The following is a 17,441-nucleotide window of genomic DNA, read 5'->3' as shown; positions in this document are numbered from 1 at the left end:
CTTCATTACCATTTAGAGACAAGCTATTGGCTCTGCTGTCCCAGCAGTGAAACAACTAGGAGATGAGTTTCATTCAGGCACTTTGTAAACTCCTTTCTTGAGCCTTGAATTTCAGTCATCTTCAGAGGCCGATGAGTAGTAATAGAGACTTCCTTTTCATCACTCTCTTCTGCACGTCTCTTAGTTTTTCCTTTTGCCTTTCCTGATGATGGTGGTTCTGAGGAGGGCCCCTCACCTGGATCTTCCTCCACCTCCTCCTCCGTTTCTTCTTTTTTTCATTCTAGACGCGAGGACACTCGTTTCCATTTCCATTTCTTGCCTTCCACTGATATTGTTACTGTTGTCTCCTGTAATTGACCAGACTTGACTTGGAGATTTTCCCCTTTGGCTTGAATCTCAGCTCGGAAACTCTCTCTCTCCAGAATAGTATTATATAGGGTGCGGTAAGCACAAGCCAAACTCCAAATAAGTTGTACCTCCTTAGATCTATGTAAGTCGCACCATTCCTTACTCAAATATTGATTTAGTTTCTCGGGATCCCACAGGTGTTCAAGAGTGATATCCCATGACATTGCGGGTCCCCATGCTTCCAAGATTTTTCCTTAACCTCTCCATATTCCCTGCCAGTCAGCATTCTCTGGTTTTGGAGGAGACTCCTTCCCCTTATCATGAATGCCTTGGAATACATTCAGGGAAATTGATAACACGCAAACCAGAATAAGCATTAATTCAAAATTTGAAAAACGTGTGACAAACTGAGAAGAAAGCCTGGAAACTGGTCTGAACATCGTGTTGTTTGTAAAATTAGCCATTCCATCTGGGATGTAAATGTCAAAATTCAAATCATATCACATTTCATATAGGTACCATACAGGTGTCTCCATCACTGCCCTTATTTGGTTATATATGAACACAATTCCACAACAAGTAATTATGACACTGATAATTAGCCAGTAAGTCGTGAGTAACATGATGGCTTTTAATCTCTTACACAGCACCCCCATAATAAGGAGTGAGTTCATCACTATTATCTGCTAAAAAAGGGGTTAATGAATTGAAGCTAACGAGAGGAAAAAAAAAAAAAAAAAGAAAAAAAAAAAAGGAAAAAGGCACTGCCTAGACTAAGCAGTGCTCAAACTTTACAGATATCCCAGAATACTGGCAGTACGTCTGGCCTTTCAAGGTCAAGTTTTCCAGCACAAACCTGAACTACTGATAATGCTCCCTAACGAAGCTCTCTAAGAGCAGAGAGAGAGTAATTCGTTCTAAAAGCTAAAAAGCAGCTATTGCCTGCATTCTCCACCAAAATCAGTCACGGAGTTAACTAGATCAATCTATGCCTGTGACAGGGGGGCAGTAGACCCCTGCCTCCCCTATCCTCCGCCCCCCCCCCCTCCCCGCTATGATATCAGAATGCAAGATAAAACACTATAATACAAACTAATTGAATTTGAGACTAATAAATCAAATAAGATAGGAGAGAGAGAGTTCCTGAGACTGAATCAAACCTGAAAAGCTTGGAACGGCTAGGAAAGCACCCTCCAGCACCCACTGCAAGGCAGTAAGAGACCGCCCCACCCAGAAGGGCCAGATCCCATGACTTCTGTAACGTCTAGGGATAGGTACCTGGAATTGGAGCACTAACACTTTAACTCCCAGTACACTACATGATGTTTTGATGAGGAATACTGAAAACCAAAAAACATAAAATCATGACAAGGGGAAAGTAGAGGAAGCAGACTCGGTAAGAGAAGAGGAGGAAAGAAATCCAGAGGAGTGGCTCTGAGATCCAGGGTAACTGCCCCTGAGTCCAGGCGAGGGGTCCTCAAGAAGGTCACGGTCACCAATGCTCACGAGGGCAATAAGAAGTCCTGAAAGAGTAGGAGGTGAGCAAGATGTCAATACCATTACTGACCGAACTCTGAGAATGAATGAAATTTGAGGTCTGAGAAAAGACTTTTCACTCCACCCAAATGAGCATAGTGTTACTTGGTTACTTCAATGCTGGGTGTCATGGTTTCATGATTTTTGGTTATCAGTATTCCACATCATAACATCATGTAATGCACTGGGGGGTTTGACTTCTGATGCTCAAGTTCCGGGTGCCTGTCCGGAGGAGAAGAAGAGCTACATTTCCCCAGGGGGCTTTGCAGTCAGCGAGGAGATACAACTCCCAACAAGGTCACCTGATGTTCTCTTCTTTGCCTGTGCTTGCTTGCGCTTCTCCGTTTGCGCTTTTCCATCTGCGCTTCTCTGCCTACGCTTCTCTGCCTGCTCTTCTTCATCAGCTCAACTGGACTGCACTTCTCAGCTCAGCGTTGTGGTGAGGCCGATCCACCTTCCAGACACACGCTCTCTCTCTCTCTCATTATATTCTGCTGATACTATATTTAGTAAACTAGTTTGTTTCACCTCAGATTGTTGCCACTGTTTTCAATTATTTTGGGGTCCCTATTTTCCTTTTCTGGGGGCACAGATCCGCGGATCCCTCCGCCCTTCTAGTCACGGAACCGGACCGAACCAGCCCGTAAACTGTTGACACTGGGACAATGTGGCCAACAGTGTGTGGCTAGATAGTAAAGAAGCTCACCAACTGGGTGGCATTGCTAGGGACTCAGCCATTGACAGAGGTATTAGTGCATGCCCTAATGGGTCCTTCACACTCTGGAAGTGGATGCTGCTAGTTGTAAAAGAAAAATGCCCCTTCAAAGATGATCTGATGCCTGAGAAAAAGAAATGAACTGATATGGAAAAAGGCATCTATTATTTGAGAGAATATGCTGTGGTGGAAATGTTGCATAGCTTCAATTTCATTCCTAATGAGCCAGACCAAGAGCATGATCCTGAGAGAGTCAGGTGTACACTAAATATGTGGCGTATATTTACAAAGACTCCATCAGGAAGGTACGCCAGTACATTTGCAGCAATGTATGGCAGAAGGAAAGAAGATCCCTTATAAATGAACTGATTAATAAACTTCAAGACTTTGAGTTACATTTAACCCCTCTACAAACTTGTGTTTCAGCCATTACAAAAGAATCTGAAAAGTTGGACAGAATGGAGAGCAAACAAGAAGATATAATAGACGAACTGGCTACCATGCTTAATGCTGATGGATCCATGGTGGTAACAGATACATCTGATGGAGACCAGGATTCCCAAAACAGCTTACTGGGGTGGCTGATCAAATTGTTTTCCTCCCAACCTGCATCACCCAAAGTCTCAGCTATCAAAAGAAGACGTTCTCCTGCTCAAGGAAGTGACAACAGTAAGACTACGTTGCGTTTTGCCTTGTGCCATTATCTATGTGACAATGGAGAAGATATGAAGAAGTGGCATAAAAAACGCACTCCTGTACTTCAAGCACAGGTAAAAGAATTACAACCACCAAGGTGAACTTCTCTGAAAAGGTGATTGCTCCAGTTGCTGTGGGACATGGCAATAGCCGTAAGACCATCAGAGGTAACAAATAGAGGGGTCCTGTCCTCAGCCAGGGTGGAAAGAAATAATAGAATGTATTGGACTATGTGGATTAGATGGTCTGGCACATCAGAACCACAGAAATATAAGGCCCTGGTGGACACTGGTTCACAGTATACTCTAATGCCCTCAAGTCACCAAGGGACAAAATCAGCTTATATTCATAGGGTGACTGGGGGTTCACATGAGTTGACTATTTTGAATGCCAAAAATAAGTATCACTGGTAAAGACTGGCAGAAACTTCTGTTGTGTCTCGAGCAGGGGTTCCATGTATACTTGGTATTGATTACCTCAGAAGGGGATATTTTAAGGATCCCAAAGGGTATCAACGGCTCTTTGTAATAGCTGCTGTAGACACAGAAGTTGTTAAGCAGCGGTCTGTTTTGCCTGGCTTATCAGAAGATCCATCTGTTGTGGAGTTGCTACAATGAAAGAGCAATAGGTACCAATTGCTACAAAAACGGTGCACAGATGACAGAACCTCACCAACAGGGATTCCTTGCTCCCCATTCATAAGTTGATTTGTCAACTAGAGAGACAGGGAGTGATCAGCAAAACTCATTCACCTTTTAATAGTCCCATTTGGCCAGTGCATAAAAAGAATGGAGGCTGATGGTAGACTACCATGGCCTGAATGAAGTCACACCCTCACTGAGTGCTGCTGTATCGGACATGTTAGAACTCCAGTATGAATTGGAGTCAAAAGCTGGCAAGTGGTATGCCGCCATATGCCAGCACTGACATTGCTAGTGCTTTTTTCTCCATTCATTTGGCCACAGAATGCAGGCCACAGTTTGCTTTCACATGCAGGGGCGTTCAGTATACCTGGAATCATTTGCCCAGGGGTAGAAACATAGCCCAACCATTTGCCACGGGTTGATCCAAGCTGCACTGGAACAGGGCAGTGCTCCTGAGCACTTACAGTACATTGATGACATTATTGTGTGGGGCAACACAGCAAAGGAAGTTTTTGAGAAAGGAGAGCAAATAATCCAGATCCTTCTGCGTGCTGGTTTCACTATTAAGAAAAGCAAAGTGAAAGGACCTGTCCAGGAAATTCAGTTCCTAGGTATTAAGTGGCAAGATGTCACATCCCAGGAGATGTGATCAACTAAATCACTGCCACATCTCCGCCCACTAATAAGAAAGAGATACAATCTTTTCTGGGAGTAGTGGGTTTTTGGAGAATGTGTGTTCCAAACTATAGCCTCATTTAAGCCCTCTTTATAGAGCAGAACAATTTTGTGAGGAGTCCTGAGCAGCAGGAGCAAATTAAGCAGGAGATAGCCTGTGCCATGGCCCTGGGGTCAGTACAAACAGGAAAGGATGTAAAGAACATTCTCCAGACTGCTGCTGGAGAGAAAGGTCCCACTTGGATCTTGTGGCAAAGAGCCTCAGAAGAGACCTGAGTTTGACCCCTTGAATTCTGGAGTCGAGCATACAGAGAGTCTGAAGAATGCTACACTCCAACTGAAAAAGGAGATCTTAGCCCGTGTTCAGTCTGCTTCTGAAGTAATAGGTACTGAAACACAGCTCCTTCTAGAACCTCAACGGCCACTACTGAACAGATGTTCAAGAGAAAGGTTCCCTCTACAAATCATGCTACTAATGCCACTTGGAGTATGTGGAATGAGTTGATTACACAACGAGCACGGATGGGGAACCTCAGCCATCCAGGAATCTTAGAGGGATCATGGAATAGCCTGAAGGCAAAATTGGAACATCACAGCAGAAGAGGTATCACAAACTAAAAAGGTCCCACCATACTGTGAACTACCAGAAAATGAAAAGAAATATGCCCTGTTCACAGATGGATCATATCATACTGTGGGGAAGCATTGCAGATGGAAAGCTGCTGTGTGGAGCCCCACAAAACAAGCTGCAGAGGCCACTTAAGCAAAAGGAGAATCAAGCCAGTTTACAGAGGTAAAGGTAATGCAGAAAAACGGGGATGTTCAATGTGTACTACAAGGAAACTTGATGCTGGGGGAGTGCAGTCAGTAATTCCATGTATATATATGTATGTAGATGTGTGTGTAATGCATTTTAATCATTGTTTGTTTGTATATATGTATATATATTAAGCATGATGTAGTGATGTGAAATAAGGGGTGGAATATCATGGTTTTATGTTTTTTGGTTTTCAGTATTCCTCATCATAACATCATGTAGTGCACTGTGAGTTAAAGTATTAATATTCCAATTCCAGGTACCTATCCCTAGACATTACAGAAGTCATGGGATCTGGCCCTTCTGGGTGGGGCGGTATCTTACTGCCTTGCAGTGGGTGCTGGAGGGTGCTTTCCAAGCTGTTCCTCCACCCCTCCTCCTCCTTCTTCTGTTCTAAGTGAGTTGAGATTTGTTTCATTTTCCATCCTCTTACAGGGGCAACTGACATTGATTCTGGTGCCTCCTGTGGTTGATCGGGCTGGTCAGGTCCGATAATCTCACTCTCCAGCTCGACTCAGAGTCTGTCTTGTTTGATTATGAGGGCATTTAATTCAGATTCAAGCACGATTCGATTAGCCTGAATGCTGTTTAGTTCAGTTTGGAGACTGAATTTTACATGCTGAAAGGCATCTTGCTCAGTTCCGAGTATGTCCTGTTAGGACATGAGGACATTCCTCTCGGACCAGAAGGTGTCTCGTTCAGACTGGAGGGTGTCTTGTTGATACTGAAGTTTGTCAAGTTTGGAATGAAGGAAGTCTCTCTCGGATTGGAAGGCTTCTCGCTCAGACTGAGGTCTTTTCTCTTGGATTGGAGATTCTCTTTCTCAGATTGGAGACTGTCCTCACCTCGGAGACTCTATTTCAGTCTGGAGATTCTGTTTCTTGACAAGAAGACTCTCCCTCTGGAACTGGATATTCTCCCTCTCAGCTCGGACTTTCTCCTGGATACTCTTTCAGCTTGAGGACACTGTTTCTCGACTAGGAGACTCTCTGGATCTGGAGATTCTCCCTGTCAGCTCGGAGACACTCTCTTTCAGCACAGAGATTCTCCCTTTTGGTTTGGAGACTTTCCCACTCAATTTCAGAAACTCTTTCCTTCTCTGGGATAGTACTGAATAAGGACCGATAAGCATTAGCCAGGCCCCAAATAATTTATGTCTCCTCAGAACTGCCTGAGCCACAATATCCCTGTCTCAAACATCTATTTAGGTTCCCAGGGTCTTTCAGGTGTTCAGGAGTAAAGTTCCATGACACCAAGGATACCCATCTCTCTGAAGTCTCTCCCAAGCCTCTCCACACTCCCTGCCACTCAGTATTCTCTCATTTTGGGGAAGGCTTCTATAAATGCAAATACTGAGTGAAATGATGAACAGTACATTCAGTGCGATTAACAACGTGATCAGATGAGCATTTAAAAGCTGCATAAAGGATTCAAAGGAGAGACTGAGAGTCTGCTTAAAAAACACAAGTTCTGTAGATTTAGCAACTCCCTCTAGAGTTGTATGCCACATTGTATCCTTGTATGCAGATACCAGCTAGGTATTTCCATCAGAGTTTTCAATCGATTTCAATTGATTATATATACCTATAGATGTATAGAGCAAAGTGGCAAACTTAATTAACGCCTAGCACGTTTCAAGCATTAAGAAAGAAAAAAAAAAAAATGGCATGCATGCATTCCTTTGAAAAGCTGTTTTAGAGAAGGTTTTTTTTTTTTTTTTTTTTTTTTTCCTCCTGTTTACAGAAGCAAGATAGCAACACTCAAAGTTTACAAATATCCCAGAATACTGGCAGTCCACCCAGACTTTCAAGGTCAAGTTTTCAGTAAGAGAGCAACTGTAAAAGAAATAAAACTCTCCTCAAGAAGCTCTCCAAGAGCAGAGAGGCAAGTACTAATAAACAACTGCATTTTTCTCAACACATCATAAATAAATGCAAAAGTCTAGCTTCAGTAAACTTAGTTTAATTTGGGGATTGACATGCTTTAAATCTTGCAATATATTTTTTCCATTTCAGGTTTCAGTTTCTCATTTAAAAGACTAACACATTTTGAGACCAGTAGTGTTTCAATTTGTAGTAAGTGCTAATAGAACCTCTCTCTGAAGACTGTTTGGTTTTGTTTTTAACATTACTAACCACAGATTTCCACTTGAATACTCTTGGGAAACAAAATCTATCTTCCAAGATCAGAAAATACTTTGCAAATGGACATCATCTAATTTCACTAGCAACCATTCCTTGAAAAACTTTACATAGTATTGGGAAAAAAAAAAGTATCTGAGATTAAGAATCAATCCTTACTTTCAAACTGGTTTGTATTCTGATTTGTTTTCAATCTTTTTATCAATGCATTCTGAAATTCCATTCTTAAAATTTTCCATTGACCATTCACAAAGATTTTTCCCCTTGCTTTTCGTTAGATAAAGAGCTGAAATGCATGGACAGATGCAAATTTTGCACAGTAGGTTCGATTTCAGTTAAGCTATGCCCCAGATAACTAGTACGGGAAAGCAATAGTAACAAAAAAAAGCAAAAAAGTCAACTCGACCTATCCAACAAAATGCCGTCCGCACTTCACAACTAGTCAGATATACAGTGGCTCCCCTCTCAGCTTCCTCTCAGCTGTGTTTCATTATTGTATCTCTGACGTATATACAGCATACTCCACTTTTTTTTTGGTAAATGTTTCATTTCATAAATCTTCGTATAATTTTCTGTAAGTCTCATATTCATATGAGGAAATTGATAGTAAAAGACTGGCTTTTTTGTTTTGTTTTGTTTTGTTTCTTTTTAAATGCTGATAAGTACTTCATAACTCTTAAAATATGAGAAACTCCTTACCAGTCTCTGGCAGATGCAGTAAAATTAAATAGCCTATTTTCTTTCTAAGCCAGACTGTTTAGAATAAAGGCTTATATAATATATTTGTTTCTACTGTCCTCAGAGTTATCTAGCAAAATATGCTCTCATCTTGAGACCTGGTACCTATAACAAACCATCTACCATGAGCCAGTCAAATCTAGCATTTGTATATCCACTTAAATGAATCATGAAAATGCATGGGATTATGGTTGGGATATACATAAACTCACTGTGTTAAAGTTATGTGGCAGAGTTTTAGTAGCAAGGGGGCTGCAGAAGCATCTCTATGTTAGCTAAGAACCAGTTCCAGCTAGTACTAAGAAAGTATCAACGACCAATGCTGGTTACACCTTTCTATTTACATACTTTAAGAAGGTTGAAAAAGTGCTTTGAAACAACAACTGGTAGAGAACAGTGAGAAATTGTAGAAAGAACTCTACAGGCAGGACAATGGGAATGGAAAGAGGTGCTCCAGGGACTAGAGCAGAAATTCCCCTGGGGCCTATGGAGAAGCAGGCCCCTGCATGTACCATGCTGGATCAGATATCCATGCTAAAACACACGTTGGAGCCCATGGTGGATAAAGTGAATATGACCTGAAGAAGGCTGCATACTGTGGAGATCCCGTACAAAATATGGACTGGAATTGAAGCCCATGGAGAGCAACCTCTCATGGACCTGTTCTGGAGCAGTGCGCTCCTAAAGGATAGACCCTGTGGTACAGAGCCATATTGAAGCCGTGCTTGGAGTGCTTCAGTCTATGGAAATCCTATTTAGGATCAGTTCAGGGAGAAATCCCACACTGGAGAGACAGAGTGATCTTTAAGGAGAGGCAAATGAGAAGGAGTTAGGGAGTGACCGTAGTCTCCATGCCCCATTCCACTGTGCTACTCAGGTAGAATAGAGTGAATGAGAGGAAAGGAGTTGTTTGGTTTTGCTTTTAGGTCTTGCTGGTCCAGTCTGTAACCAATAAGCAATAAATTACATTAGACTCCCATACACTAAGTCTGTTTTGTCTATACCAAAAACCGGCATCTGGTCTCCCTGTCCTTATCTCAGCCCATGAAAATTTTTATTGTACTTGCTCCAATCCTCTGTTTATTGAGGAGATGGAAAAAGAGAGCAGCATGGTGGAGTCCACTATCCACATGTTAAGCCACCACAGTCTCTGCAAGCCTCATTTGCATGATAGAAGGAAAGACTACAGCTGTTTGACACACTTTTCCAAGTGTTTCTGAAACACTGCACAATAAGCAGGCTTTTTTTTTTATTAAATAGCCTTTATGTTAAATAAAATCAGAAAACAGTCAAATATTCATAGGGCAGGGGAAGAGTAAAAGGATACAAGTGGCAGGATTATTATTATCATTATTAATATTATTATTCCTTGGTATATAAAGAAAATAAATGTCACTAAGACCGAAGGAGACTAGTGATAATAAGTCATTCATTTTACATATCAAAGTGCTGAGTTTGAGTTCTTATTTTTCCTTAGCTGCAAAAATGTGTGAATAAAAAAAAATAAAATCTTTTTTGTGTATCAGACCCCAGAAGAATGTACGTAATCATTTATTGGATTGAAAAAATAGAAACTAGTTCTATTTTCATAGAAATTGAAGGTTTTCTTAATCAACTGAAACCTAATTCATATGAGCCCTTTTCTGTTTATTTTTTTATTTTATTTTTTTTTTTTTTTAACACGGAAGAGTTTTAGAAGATGAAAATATTTCCATTATAGTGATAACATTTAAAAAACAAACAAAAAAACCCCACTGAACTACAGTTCAGCATTTCATGTTCAGCAGAAAAAAAAATGAAGATGAGATCAAATACCTGATTATAACAAAACCCTAGAATCAAGATCCTGAAGTTACAAAGAGTTTCTACAACATATATCCATTTAGTACTTTACTGTATATGGCCCAATAGATTTTTTTTTCTTTGCTTATTTATTAAATAATTCAATGAAAGTTAAGAAGGAAAAATGAGAGGAAGAAAGATAAACACTTATTTTCTCCCTGCATTATTGCTCTCTCAGATTCTGTACTATTGTTTTCCCAGCTGACCAGTAACTGGAAAACAAACAAATGAAAGAAACCAACGGTAACAATTATCTATCCACAGAGCCCAGAGTAGACAGAACTATCCAGGCAGGAAGGAATTCCGTTTTTAGAAAAGAAATTCCCAGTACTATTTATGTCTCAGATTGATTTACTTATTTATAGACTAAGCTGAGGAATAACTCGTGAAGACAAATGAATATACAATACAGACAATTTATTTAACTTTTTTTTCTGTTGTGGTGCCTATATTTTAGAAGTAATAATAATAGTAATAATAATAGTAATAATAATAGCAATAATAATAGCAATAATAATAAGTCAATTTCATGAGCTACAACAGGAGAAAAAAATAAAAGTATAAAAGCCTGCAAAAATCCCAAGCCTGCAAAATTAGCCAGTATTCTTTTTTTGTTCCCATATGCAAATATACAATGAAATTTTTTTTTCCTCATTTTCTTTCCTTATTGTTGTTGTGAAAATAAAGATTAGTGAACAGAATAAAATGTTTTATCAATATCAGTACAGAATGAAAATTATTAATCTGTGATTTAAGGAAGTTTAATTAGAAAGCCATGTGTCTACAGGATTTTCTATTCCAAAGTTCTCACGACAGCTTGTGTATGAACAGGCTAACTGAATAAATCTACACCAATATGTGCTTGAAATTAATCATAGCTATACTTCATTTAAGCAACTACAACATCCTAATTGGAGTTTGTAAATGAAATATAAATTCAAATACACTGAAAGTTAATTTAATATATTTTGTTTAAACATATTCAGATGCAGTACCAGGTCTTTATATATGCTGAATATCTGTTGCCTTTACATCTGCTCTGTAAAACTGTGCAGACACGCATTCTGTTTATTAGTAGTGATAATTTCCCAGTGTAATACAGATGTTTTAAACCAGATTTATTTAATAAATGCACAACATCCCAAATTAAATTCCCAGCAGATTTAATTAAATTGTTTTCAATTTAATTCCATTTAGAGTCTCAGAGGGTTGTATCAGCTCAAGAATACTTGACAGAACTCAGCCAAGAAGATACATTAACCTTGACTCTAAGGGTTGCTAGTTATACTGTACATTGAGGTACCATCTTTACACAAGCATACTACTATTTATCTATCTTTAGCAGAGAGGCTATGAATGAGTAACTCATTTTAGTATACCAATAGGTAACATTATGTGACTTATGAACATATTTGCAGTCAGAAAGAGATAGCAGATGTTTTTGTAATTAATATACTATTGGCTTAAAATTCATTCATCCCAATCATAAGCTCAAAGAAAACCAAAATTTATCAAGGGTCAATAAGGAGACAATATTATATTAAACTTTCGAGGACAGTGTTCACATTATTGGAGTAAATTAATCAAATGTAGTTAAATGATTCAGTTTTGTCTCTGTCTCCTTCACAGATAAATACTGCTTCCTAAAACAATTTAAAGACTTCAGACTATTCAAGCAAACAAGTTACATCAAGTTGAAATTGTTTTATATTACGAAGGATATTAAACCAACATACTTCAGGGAAAAGTCGTAACTAAAGGACATGCACAAATGCAGCTTCACTGGGGCATAAGACATGGAGTCATTAAGCATTAAAATAATCACTTCAATTGTTGTATTGATTCACAGAAGTAAACAATGTATATATATTCTGATCATATATCCTTATAAAAACGGCTGTGAAATTGCTGTAAGATATGATTAATACTTACTGTGGGAATAAAATGTTGTTTCTGCATTAGAATTAGATATGTGTTTTTTTTTCTTTACTTGGGGGGTGCTCTCATTTATTTGTATCACTTATCCTCTAGAACCTTCCCCAGGAACGCATGCTCAGCATATAGGTATATATACGTATATTTTGTCATACACATTGCAAGAATATCCTGCACGAGGTTGATCAAACCAGACAACAAATCATGGCATGCTCAAGGAAGCACCTGAAGAGGCATCAGGAAGGCCTGGCATCACCCCTGCCCCTGGTGCTCTTTGTTTAACAGAGACTTTGAAGAAAATCACCGTATCAATACGACAAGAAGAGCACTGAGACATCTTGGAAACAACAGGATGGCTACTGACTGACACCAGATATCACACAAATTAACAGATGGAAACCTTTGATAAGATTGTGAACCTGGAGTACTCAGTCAACGGGGAAACGGGAGGAGGATAGGCAAACAAGGTACAACAGCTGTCACTGTGGCCTTAGGGGTGCTCCTGCTGACAGGATGCCCGCCATTGCAATTGCAAATGAAATCTGCTTTTATCAGAGATACCGTCCTGACAAAATTATTTGGATATTTCCAACACTTACAAAGCCATAGTAACCTAACTTAAATACCAAAATGCTGTTAAGATTCTTCGTTTCAATTTTTAAAGTACCTTGCAATTAGTTTTATCTATACACTGTTTTTTGTTTGTTTGTTTGTTTGTTTTAGAACTAACTCTATACATTTCACTACAAAAGAAGGAAATAACAGGGAACAAACATTCCAGAGCAAAAGAAGTCTTCAAACAAACAAACAACAGCAACAACAACAATAAGAAACACAACATCTCATCTCTTCCAATGACCAGTTCAAGAAGATAGCAACCTTTATCCAGAGAGATGCTCTCGGCTGCTAACCCTGAAATGAGGGTGAGGAGGATGGTTTCGGGCTCCATACCTTCTGGTGATTGCTTACACCTGAGTTCCCTGGGTTAGCCATACCTTCTGGCAATTCCAATGCACACTAGAACATGTTTTCATGAGAAATACTAATTGCATTATCAAAGTTTTTAAAGAGTGTAGCATATAACAGAGAATTTCAATGGAAAATTATAGAATTACTGAATTTTACTAAGACCAAAATGTTTCATTTTCATCATTAATCAGTATTACATATTTTATATGATGTAAATGAGATAAAATATTTCTAGTAATGCAATGTAATAAGAACGTTTTAATTTTATTAAACAAAATGTCTTAGTGGTAGAAAAACAAAATATATTGGTACATTTATCTCCTTTTGCTGCATTTGTGATTTATATTTTTGGTTTGTCTATATTTCAGTCAATTTTCCAAGTTCCAGGATTTTCTGCACAAAACAGTTTCAATTTTCTGCTAGATATTATTCTCTTTAAAACATAAAATTGGTATATCCATCTGAAGTATATGCTTTTATTAGATAAGAATGTTTAGTAGGAAAGCTTACTTTAAAAAATAACAACAACAACAACAACAACAACAACAAAAATCCCAAACTAATAAAAGCATTTTTTTTTTTATTCCATCAAGGTTATCTTAAATTAATGTAAAACTACACTGTACTAAAAGCAGAAGTCATGATCCAGTGGTGTTTCAGGTGGCTCTGTTGCTTTCAGTAGTTTGGCACTATTACACCGATTGAGTGATTGTAATTGTTTTGTGTCGGCAGTCAGTTGAGTTAGAGAGCTCTCACAGTTTCCTGTAGCATCAGAAAAGTTCTCCTTTACTGTGTTCAACACACATCTTATATACCATTCACTTACAAACAAGAAGTTCCTGTTCCTCTAACAGATCCTTTAATCAGTTAAATGGCCCTCCCAAACAGTGATAAAGGATGAAAGGCTTCTCAATTGTGACAAGATTAACAATGCAGTCAGGAAGAACCTCCTGTTTACCCTTAGATGTAAAGAGACACCATTTGCTCTGTCTTACACTCCAGTCTCCCAAGATTTGATAGTGATAGGGTCTATCAAGGAGTCTGAAAAACTCTTTGGTGACTAGCTCACATTTACATCTTCCCCCACAGTTTTCTTTGTTCATTTTTTTCTTCATTTTTGGAGGGAAGTTAATTTTTCAGATATGTCGAGCTGATACCTGGCAGAAGCAAAAAAAATCATGTTACAGATATGATGAGAGTTATTTTGATAGCCGGATGTCAGCTTTAATTGTATATCCCTGTCTTCTGTACTACTGTCTGTCATGCAGAATTGTTAATGTGGCACTTAATAGTTATTCTTTGTGTGCTCACGCTTCCTCTTTACTTCAATCAAATTAAAATTGTAAGGCTATGCTGAAGGAGAGTTTCTTCTCTACTAAGGTACCTAGTTTAGGACCTTGGCAAGTGCAACAAGAGATAATAAGTAAGGAAGACAGTAATGAGAAATAAATCTGGTCAATCATACTAATGGATGACAGGAATGTTTATTCCAGCAGGATTATATAATTGAGGACTTCTAAACTAGGAGACAGTGACTTGATATAAATCTCTCACACTCACTAATTGATAAACTCTCAAATTATAAAATTCCATGCAGATCAGATTGGACTTGGCAGATGATATAATTGGAATCAAAAGGCTCCTGCCAGACAGGGCACAGGAAACTGCAGAGCTCTGCAAACCCACAATATTTGTGCAGGGGGAAGGGGAAGCAAGAGGATCACAGAGGGGGGATAGCTAGAAAGGAGGATAAAAGGATTGGTATCACTTAAAATGGGACTAGTCAGTATACTTGGCTGTCCATGCGCTTCACATGATCACCACAGTGTGTATTATCTTTATAAGTATCTTCTGGATTCTGTAAAAGCAGACTTTGGCCTATTTAAAGCCTGTACTTCTTGGTAGACTACTGTGGAATAAAGCCCTGGAGAGAAGAGAGGTCCAAGTTAAGCTGGTTAATATTGAAGGATCACTTACTTCCTCCAAGCTCAAGAATGATGCATCCCAACAAAGAGGAGGTCAGGCAAAAATGTCAAGAGGTCTGCATGGGTGAGTGAGGAAGCCATGAGCAAATGCAAAGACAAAAAGGAAACATACGGAAGGTGGAAGCAAAAAACAAGAAGCTTGGAATGAATACAGAGGTGTTCTCAGAGCATCCAGGGATGGAGTTACGAAAGCTAAAGCCCAGAGATAAATGAATCTGGCCAGTGGCATCAAGGGCAATAAGAAAGGCTTCTCCAAGTTGCTTCTCTTAGCAACTGAAGGAAGTGGGGCTGTTTAGTCTGGGGAAAAGAAGGCTGAGGGGAGACCTCACTGATCTCTTCCAGTATCTGAAAGGTGCTTACAGTAAGAGCAGGGTTAGTCTCTTCTCACTGGTTACCAGTTACAAGATGAGGGGAAATGGCTTCAAGTTGCACCAGGGTAAGTTTAGCTTGGATATCAGAAAAACTTCTTTACAGAAAGGGTTGTTAAGCACTGGAATAGGCTCCCCAGGGAGGTGGTTGAGTCACCATCCCTGGATGTGTTTAAAAACCATTTTGATGTGGTGCTCAGGGACACGATTTAGTGGAGGGTTGTTAGTTAGGGTAGTACGGTTAGGTTGTGGTTGGATTTGATGATCTTTAAGTTCTTTTCCAACCTGAGCAACTCTATGATTCAAGTATATCGGTGACAAAAGGTAGACTACGTAAAATGTGTGACCTCTCTGGAAGAAACTAGGGGAAGGCTGAGGTTTTCAATGCCTTTTTTTGCCATCTTTTTCACCATAAATTATTCTAGTCACACTGCCAAAGTGACAGAAAGCAAAAACAGGGGGATGAGAGAATTAAGAACTGCCTACTATAGGAGAATGTTTACATTTCACTGTATAGCACAGAACACCTGGGCATCTCAGTTCTCTTGTTCTGACCTACTAACATGGTTGCTGTGAAAGTAATGCCTCCTGTATTATGATGTTGGCTCATAATGTCAGAAGCAGATGATGTTGATATGGCAGTAGAGGTTGAACCTTCCCAACAATATGCTTTTACATGTTTTTTACATGTTTTACATGCAATAGATGGCAGCAGAGAGGCAGTCGGACAAAATGATGTCTGAGTCGGAAGTGCAGATGAAGTAAAGGTGTGTAATTGAATTGCTTCATGCGGGAAAAATGTGCACCCACTGACATCCACCAAAACTTGCAGAATGTCTCTGGAGATCAAACAGTAGATGTAGGCACAGTGAGGTGATGGGTGATGTGTTTCAAAACAGTGGCAACAGTGGCATGAAAGACAAGCCATGTTCCATTCAGCCATGTAGAATTTTATAAGTGCATCATGTAAACTCTCTTTCTTTGCTGATGAAAATGTATAACTAATGATCTTGACTATGTTGAAAAACAGTGTTTTGTAGCTGGATAATTGTTCTATCGAATAGTGTTATTGTGCTCTTTTAATCTGTTGCAGTTTCCATGGAAATAAAAAATCAGCAATACTATCAAAGTGACTTACTCTCAGTGGTTTATGGGTTGATTTGGCCCAATTCTGTGACTAGTGGGGCAGAGAGATTCACAGAGCCGCACCTTTGTAAAAGGCAAACAGGGGACCCCAAATAATTAAAAACAGCAGCAATGATCTGAGGAGAAACAAACTAATTTACTAAATATGTTGTTAGAATGCAAGATAACACACTATAATACAATATAATTAGAATTGAAGCTAATAAATCAAATATTATGAGAGAGTGTCCAAAAAGTGGAAAGGCCTCACCATAACGCTGAGGTGAGACATGTAGTCAGATTGAGCAGCAGGGAGGAGAGCCAAAAAAAGTTCAGGTCAGGTGATCTACAAAAGCTTATACTCCCTCTCTGAATGCAAAGTACTCTAGGGTATGTAGTTCTTCTCTTCTGACAGGTGCCTGGAACTGGAGCATTAACTCTTTAACTCCCACTGCATTACATGATGTCATGATGTGGAATACCAATAGCCAAAAATCATAAAACCACGACACCTACGTATTTCACATCTCTTATCTGTGATATGCACCTGCAATCCTTTCCTGCCAAAGTCCTGCCGAGCACCCATGTGAAGGTATGTCCCGAAGTCTTACTCTTGCAATGACTGAGAGTAGCAGAAGTGGTTTGTATTCATATGCTTGGTATCTTGATATTACTTAGTGGAAATGTTGTCTAAGATGACATCATTAATATAAAAATATGAAAACACTGCTCAACAGTTGTGACTAAAGACAAAAGGGAAATATTCTAGATTTTTTGACATGAGCAGGAAGAAGCTTTGCTATGATCGTTTTTTGGTCAGAGAAAATAAGTAAATGAATAAATTCTGAATGGAATGATGAAAAAAGGAATATTTGAGATTTTTTAAAGTTAAGTTTGTAAATACAAG

This window comes from Meleagris gallopavo, chromosome 1 (assembly GCF_905368555.1).
Source record: "Meleagris gallopavo chromosome 1, MGAL_WU_HG_1.1, whole genome shotgun sequence".
Classification (NCBI taxonomy): domain Eukaryota; kingdom Metazoa; phylum Chordata; class Aves; order Galliformes; family Phasianidae; genus Meleagris; species Meleagris gallopavo.
The sequence above is the reverse complement of the archived record's forward strand: the minus strand, read 5'-3'. Positions refer to the sequence as shown.